Below are 8,091 nucleotides of genomic sequence, written 5' to 3'. Positions count from 1 at the left end.
AAAAAAAAAAAAAGTATCTTTTGAAGCTTTATTTTAATAACTTGCAATAGAAAGAAATTTCACCTTTTAGCGGTCTATAAAGCTAAGTTACTTAAAATGATGGGTCAATGAGCACGGGATAGCACTTTTCTGCTACGAAATTCTTTCCTGCTAATTGGGAAGAATTATACAAGAGACAGAGACAAATTTAAACAAACTGAAAAAAAATTTCACAAGTCAACTAAACTAGGCCCAATTTTAGCTTTAAGGTCAACACATTCTTTGTCCTCCCCAGACGTTCTAAGAGGTTCTGCTCCCCACACTTACCAATTATTTGTGATTCTCCAACAACCACAATCAGGGTTTTTTTTTTTTTTTAAATGTGAGGGCTGCCTCCTACTTGTGTAAGTCTGTTCGCCCGAACTGAAATCTCAATATTCCAAGCCTTTCTTAAATCTCTAAGTCATTCAAAATTCCTTACACAGACAATTCTAAGGCACAGCTAATGGGGAATGTATTAGCATAGTTACTACAAAGCTATTTTGTATCATAGCTCCAGCAACTCCGGCGAATTTCTACACCGGGTCATTTCCTCTGTACACGAAAACTAAGAGAAACAAAATTCCAGGACAGCGAGGCAGAATGGTCCGCCTCCTCCTAATAAAAGTGAGCTGAGCGATGGGAGCCCGAGACCTGCACGGGCTCGCTCACACCTCTCCTGCACCTGCTGCCGGGCTTGCCACATGGGTTTTAAAAAAAGAATAGCGGTTGAAAGAACCACGGACCTTCCCAACAGCTTCCGGCTCAGAATCCCCACTGACGTGGTTCGGAAGAGGTGAGACGCAGTCCCCTCCAGCCAGGGCTGCCCTAAGCCGGGGGGCGATCCGGGGCAGGAAGGGCCGCGGCGAGAGCGGCCGCCGGGCGCGCGCAGGGTCCGGGGGTCCGAAGTCCCGCTTCACGGGGGAACTCAGGCCCCGGAGGGTAGCGGCTCACCAGGGCAGGGACCCGTGGCCGGCGCGACGACCACGTGTCCCTCGCAACTCCAGGCGCGGGGTCAGTCCCGGGCCTCCGGCCCGCCGCGCAGGGACACGTGGCCGTCCCCTCTCCCGCCTCCCAACCGGCCGGACGCGCCCCCTCTCACCTTAGAGCGCACCGGCGCCGCGGGCCAGCCCCATGGAGATGTGGCCGCCGAGCGCGCAGGACCGCCGGCCGCCCCGCCGCCCCCGTCANGACTCGCCGCCGCTCCGCTACTTATAGCACCGCGCGTGTCGTCATGGAGACGCACCAGCTCAAACCAGCCGCGATCGGTTCCGTCCGGGCGTCCTCCGAGGAAGGGGGCGGAGCGCGGCGGCGGCGGCCAACCCGGGGCCGGAGGGAGGATGGGGGGCGCGGGCCCTTCAACGTCAGCGGCTCCAAGCACCACCCGGCCCGCCCCCGGCCTCGCGCCCCTCCCGGCCCTGCGGCAGGCTTGCGCACGCGCACGACGCCGCAGGACGCCTCCAGCGGCCTCGCACCCCTCCCGGCCCTGCGGCAGACACGCGCACGCGCACGACGCCTCAGGGCTCCCCCCGCTGCCTCGCGCCCTTCCCGGCCCTGCGGCGGGCCCGCGCACGCGCACGAAGCCTCAGGTCCCGGGCCCTGCGGCACCCGCCGCTCCGCTGGACCTCAACCCTGGGGCCGGAGCGGGCGCCGCAGAATTGGGAAACCTGCAGCCGATAGATGCCGAATTTCAGCATCCGCGCTGGGCAGAACTGTTGTTCCACTTGGCTTTAAATGCCTCAGTCCTAGGGCAGAGAAAGGCGATCGCGGGCACGAGCGGGACCACGTGGACCCTCCCGGGTGGACTCTGGCCCCTCCTGCCAGGCGCCTCCAGTCCCAAGGAAGCGACCTGTAACGATTCTGGCTTCACCCCAAGAACAGAACGCAGACGCAGACAGGGGCAAGGTGCGTTCGGAGGGTCACCTTTGCGCCGCTCCTGAGCCTCTGCGCCAATAAACGTATCCAGGTGTGTTGCGTCTAGATGGCTGGCAGCGACAGCCACGCGAAGACACAGGTGCAGTATTAAGCCAGAGGCTTGTCTAAGGGCCGCAGGGGAAGGAGGTAGAGGGGCCACAGGCCGCCGAGCCCCTCCACTGCCCTTTACCATAGTGGACAGCACTCGTCAGTGACTCTACGGGCGGAAGCGATTGCCTTGCTTTGAAGAGCCCTGTAAGTCCCAGCACAGCCAGAGTCTGCACAATAAATCAAAAAAGGCAAAAGCCTTAGGAAATCAGTTATCCCTAGGAGCTTGCAGCCTCTGGTGGAGGACTGTGCCTCTCTGGGGTGTGGGCCACCGCCCACCGCTGACCCCAGGGAGGGGAGAAGGAACGTGGGGCACTTTTTTTTTTCTCTTTCCTTTTACCGTTCTTTCCCTTGACCACAAAATGCAACCCTTGACCACAAAATGCAACAATCGCGTCCCACCCTAGAGTGTGGGGCGTGACCCGCCTGAGGGTTGCCGGTGAGGATTTAAAGCCCGTGTGAAGCTAGCCCTGGCAGGTGGGGGTTGGTGCAGAGGGATCTTGGAGGAGTTCAATGCTGGACCCTGTCCCTGGCACTGACTTGCTGTGTGATCTCGGATCAATTACCTCCCTTCTCTGAGCCTCCGGGGAGGTTTGACTAGATGACACAGGATCTTTACAGCTGCAAAACCCTGTAAGATTTTGAAAAACTTCCCTTGTACTGCCACCTCACTCAACTTTATTTTTACATAGTCCTTGAAAAAGGGCGGCACTGGGTGGGTGCCAGGCGCCCCTGGACTAGGGAAGGGAGGAGGGGAGTTACCTCCACCCTAACAAGCTTAATTCCTACCAAAGGATGAGATAAGCAACCCATCTGAGAACGTGACAGCCCAGACAGTAAATGAGACAGCTTTAGAATCATGGTGAGCGCCCTGGTATTTGTCCCCCCTCTGTGAAGAAACATTTTGTCCCAGTGACAGACTTTTCCTCACATTCCAGAAGCTTCCCGTGTCCAGTGCCACGGCCAAGTGGGGAAGAGGGTCCACACCCCCATTCTCCTTGGCATGTCAATCAGCCAGTCATTGCCAGGCGAACATTGTCCCGGCTCTGCAGCCTCCTCCAGGCAGCGGGGACCAGATGTTTCGGCACATGGGGTCCTGGTAGCGGTCTGGCTTGGAGGGAAGGACAGTCAGCCCCCGTCTTGCCAGCAGCTTGCCACCGTGGGAGTGTGACCTGGCCACCTCCCCGACTCTCTGAGCCAGTGTGTCTCTAGCCATTAAGGGAAAGTTTTGGGCCAGATCTAGGGTCCTGTGTCAGCTCAGATGTGTGATTATATTTTGGATTTAGAGTATTAACCGGAATTAGAGGCAAGTTCTTGATTGAGGAAGCCAGGCAGTGTGTCCCTCTGCTGTGCGTGTATGCCACTCACACCCGGGTCGCACAGATTCGCTGCCGCTCCTGCTAGCCGCGCCAAACATGCAGACTCCTGCCCGCTTGCCGTACTTTCCTCTGGGGAAGCCACGTCTTGCCCCGATGATCCGTCTGACCCAGATAGGGAAACAGAAGCAAGGGAAGGAGGCCGTGCTGCTTCCTTGAGCGCTGGCCCGGCTGGCCGCAGGCAAACTCTTGGAGAGGCCCTTGGCCTTGGGTCTGGGAGTTAGCAGGGCCTGAGTCATTAAACCCAGCTACTAACCTGGATTTGAGAAGATAAATCGGCGATGACTAAAGCTGGCCTTATTCATACGCATGGCATTAATGTCTTTCTGCGTATTTTCGGTAGACTGTGTCGTCTCCCAGACTATTTCTTTCCTTGGAGAAAAGCAGCAGATCCTTGTCAACTACGTGGTGGCCAACACCTAAAAGTTACACTAATGTGAAGGTGAGGTTTTTGTGTTTGGTACAGAAGCCGTACTGACAACAAAAAAATACACCAAAAACCGTGTTGGACGTGCCATTTAAGATCTGTGTCCTCAGTCATCCCACCTAAGCTCCAGGACCAACTCGTGTTTTTTTAGCTACCTTCACCGCCGAGCTCATTATGGAGCCCTGGGCTTCCCTTCCCCTCGCTGGGTGTCCGGCTCCCCATGTAAAATGCTCTCTGGTTGGATCGGCAAACATAAACGTGCCAGCTCTTGCGCTCTGATGTTCTAAGAATCTCTAACTTCCTTTACAATGAGACTCATATATAAATCTGCTGTATACGTTTTTTGAACCAAAAATAAGGATATGTCTGAAAAAGAGGGCGTTTTTTTTTCTTCTTTAACTTATTAACACGAAAGGGCTTATGAAGGTATATATAGTGAATACAAATTTAAGGAGTCCCCTTTACTGGACATAATTAAATAACATAGAAGACAGCACTCAGGGGCGCCTGAGTGGCACAGCGGTTAAGCGTCTGCCTTCAGCTCAGGGCGTGATCCTGGCGTTATGGGATCGAGCCCCACATCAGGCTCTTCTGCTATGAGCCTGCTTCTTCCTCTCCCACTCCCCCTGCTTGTGTTCTCTCTCTGGCTGGCTGTCTCTATCTCTCTGTTGAATAAATAAATAAAATCTTTAAAAAAAAAAAAAAGACAGCACTCGGCGGACATTTATGTATCCATGTAGTCGATATTGGAATATTAGACGTTGAGAGCCTCCTGGAAAATGGGTTTGTGTTCTGTCCACACGTCCAAGGTCATCTGCTACTGCACCAAAAATCTTCCCAGAAACCCAGAGTCGACTCCGGAGTGAGGCTCATGACATTCAGTTACATGAGGACTTGGGAGAGGTTAGGGCCCGTCCTGCAAGGGTACCCTAACTGAAGACACCTGGGAAGCAGTCATGGGACACTCGAGTCATCTGTGGATGTTTGACCACGTGTTCTGAAGCTCAGTCACTCACCAGCGCTCTAGCCTTGCCCTCGAATCGCTTGAGGTGCTTCCAAAAATCCAATCCGCCCTCCAAGGTGGAAAGTGTGCCATCCTTGCCAATATCCAAATGATGTGCCCCAGGCGCAGAGAGCTTCCGGGAGGCCCTCCTTGCTCTGAGCAACACAGGTGTCATCACAGAAGCGGAGCATCTCCAAAGGTATCTGTCAGAAGCCAAAGACACCCATGTGTAAGTGGACGTCCCAGGACGTCTGTTATATAAAGTGTTGTCTCACGGCCCCACCTTGCCCCCGCCCTGGCGTGGCTCCCTGGGAAGCTGCTGGCACAGAGGCCTTCTGGCAGGAACAGGGCCAAGGCCTCCTGGAGCCCAACAGCGCCCCGCGGCAGGTCGGTGGCCACACGGTACATTGCGGAGAAAGGGTGGCCTCTGTCCAGAGGAGCAGAAGTTCATTTGACTGGCAAATTGGTTTTAACAATGCCTTGCTTCCCACAGCCTGCCTTCTGAGCAGCCAGAAGACAGAGTCCCAGGATGTGTGTGCTGAGCCATGGTTCAGATATGACACCTTCCTCACAGGGGATGACAGCAGGACAAAGGTTTTCAGATCTGACCGCTTTACTTGTTTATCTACAACTCTTCACTGGTGGCCTTGGGCCCAGAGGCTAAAGTCTGGACACCCGGCACCCAGGACAGTCAGAGGTCTGTCCCAATCCCTTTCCCAGTCTCCTGTCCTGCACTGGGCTGTGCATGTCCTAAACCCTCCTAAACCCTGAAGTCCTCCTAAACCGCTTCGTTCTGCCAACCCTGCCCGCCTGCCATCCCAGTGTTCCTCACACAGGATGGGCACCTTGAGTCTTCCGTCTCTTCCCGTCCCCTTTGACGTCAGGACCACAATTTACTTAACTTCACATGTCCAGTTGCTAGCCCAGTACCTGGCAGACAAAAGTCGCTCAGCATTGTTAGGTTGGAGCGAGGGCTGCCTGAGAAATCTGGGACTTGTGGTTACACAGCTGATTAGCTCATGGGAATTTCTCTCTCTGTGCCGTCTCAAGTCAGAGGGAGGAAAGATGCTGAATCTTCTTCCTTCGGTCATTCATTCGTTCATTCAATCTGTGTTTATCTTGAGCGTGTCCTACATGCAGTTGGTGTCCTGGGCGACGGAGGATCCGGGGGCTGCAGCTCTGGGCTGGGTGCTCGGGCCCCTCGTACATCTGCCAAGGGCCTGACCTTCTGACCCACCGCCTCTTTCATTTGATTTTCTCCTAGGCTCCTGGTGACTGCCTCTGAGCACGCCCGAGGCAGCACCTGTGCTGGGTTTTGCCACTGTCCCTCTTCTTGCTGGAGCCCCACCCTCGTGGGGCCCCACCTCTGGGAAACCCCAAAGCCCAAAAGAGTTCTTCCTCTCGTGGTAGGGAACAGCATGTGGAGGGCCCTGGCACAACGTAAGCCTTCTTGAAAGCGTGTGATCTGCCTGGGGTTGGTGTGAGCTCCACATACCTGCCAAGTCAGACCCAAGACTGAAGGGTCAACAGTTTCGTGCTGGGCTGAGCCACAGGGGCCCTGGGCATAAGGCAATGTGTCCCTGGGCTCATCAGGACAGCTTGTAGGAGCATCTCAAGGGGATGTGTGTTTTCCCCCTTCAACCTGTGAGCCCTTATTCTAGGCCAGGCCCCCTCTAGCTGCCAAGGAAGTCCCTGTCCTCACAGTTAGAGAGGGGGCCAGCTCCCAGGCTTGTGTTTTGTATGTCTGGTCACCTGGACAGGGCCACACAGGGTACCACCATGGCAGCCCAAGGACAAAGGCATGAGCTGGCTCTGGGTATTAGAAACAGAGAAATGGGGCACCTGGGTAGTGCAGTCATTAAGCGTCTACCTTCGGCTCAGGGTGTGATCCTGGCGTTCCGGGATCAAGTCCCCTATCGGGCTCCTCCGCTGGGAGCCTGCTTCCTCTCCCACTCCCCTGCTGTGTTCCCTGTCTCGGTGGCTGTCTCTCTGTCACATAAATAAATAAAATCTTAAAAAAAAAAAAAAAAGAAACAGAGAGAAAGGCTCCTCCAGGCTGGGCTGAGCTGCAGAGGGACCGAGGACACTCAGGGTAAAGACATGGAGAGGTAACCATCCATGTACCCAGCTTCACTTGGGAAGAGAACTAAGGGCTATGTGACAGGACTCACTCTGGGGAACAACATCTGACCCTCAGGGGCCACTCTTCGGTTGTGCAGACAGATCTCAAGCTGCATTTCCCATCAGCCCAACCAAATCCTACTGAGAACAGGACCCAGTGATCTCGAAGGGCAGGGGGAGGGGTTAGCCGCCCCATGCAGGTATGAAACATTCCCCTTTGGCATGCCATGCCCTGTATCATTCAGGGCCCCGGCCCAGAGTTCAGTGGGGTGAATTTAACATGGGAACTAGTTACAGAGATAACAGAATATCTAACAGCTGCAGAAAGCAGCTACCACCATAGGCTGGGTGTAAAAGGAAGGAAGGGCCCCTAGCAGAGCTGTGGCCACTTGGGGGCTGTCCAGTGGGAACTGGAACCACAGAGAGGCACTGACCGTGGGGGGCTGGAACCACCAAGGGGAAGCAGCCAATGCCGGGGATATTGCTCGAAGCAGAGACAGGAGGAGAAGGACCCAGTTTCTCTGATCCTCCAATCTCTTACTGGGGCCTCCCGATTGGACCCTGTTGGCAAGAGAGCTGGCAAGTGATTTTCACGACTCAGCCCCCATCTCCATCCATGGGAGAATCAGAGCCTGGCCTTGGGGACGTGGGGGGATGGGTGTGAGATCAAGCAGGCTAATGACTGGCACGGCTCCCTTTCCAAAGGCTTGTGAGAATCTTCTTCCTGCTAACATGCAGGACCCTTCCTAAGAAGAGTTCCAGTAAGCACAGTATTACGTTTCCTATTGGCTTGAGCAACAGGGAAAACTAATCATCTCACATACCAAGAAATGTCAAGGAAGGGAGGCTCCAGTTTCATTCCTTCAGAAACTCATAAACAACACCAAAAACCGGGGTCCCATTCATCTTTCTCACTTCCATGCCCAGGGTGAGGGCCCAGCTCCCTTTATGGTTGCAGATGGCTGCCTGGGCTCTCAGCATTGGACACGGTTTATAAAGCAAAGGCTTATGTGAAGAGGGAGAGGGCATCTCTTCCTCTATCTCTCTTTACCCAGAACTAACTCTCCCCAGCCTACTTCCCTTCCTGTTTCATTAAGTGGAATGGATCACATCCTCTTGCCTTC

The 8,091-nt window shown here is 54.7% G+C and overlaps 1 protein-coding gene across 2 annotated transcripts in view; it reads right to left on the bottom strand.

Annotated features, from left to right (window-relative positions):
- ODC1 (ornithine decarboxylase 1) overlaps positions 1 to 1,222 on the bottom strand; it is an 8,237-nt gene extending 7,015 nt beyond the window's left edge. The window contains exon 1 of one of the 2 annotated variants that reach the window (XM_034659917.1): positions 1,121 to 1,222. The gene's annotated coding sequence lies outside the window, so the exon portion shown is untranslated. Of the gene's footprint in view, positions 1 to 764; positions 1,090 to 1,120 lie in introns of those variants that run through there. The other variant, XM_002921513.4, reaches the window with a different exon arrangement.
- Between the last annotated feature and the right edge of the window lie 6,869 nt (positions 1,223 to 8,091).

The sequence above is a fragment of the Ailuropoda melanoleuca genome, chromosome 4 (assembly GCF_002007445.2).
Source record: "Ailuropoda melanoleuca isolate Jingjing chromosome 4, ASM200744v2, whole genome shotgun sequence".
In the NCBI taxonomy this organism is placed as follows: domain Eukaryota; kingdom Metazoa; phylum Chordata; class Mammalia; order Carnivora; family Ursidae; genus Ailuropoda; species Ailuropoda melanoleuca.
This window is presented reverse-complemented; position numbering and strand designations above follow the sequence as displayed.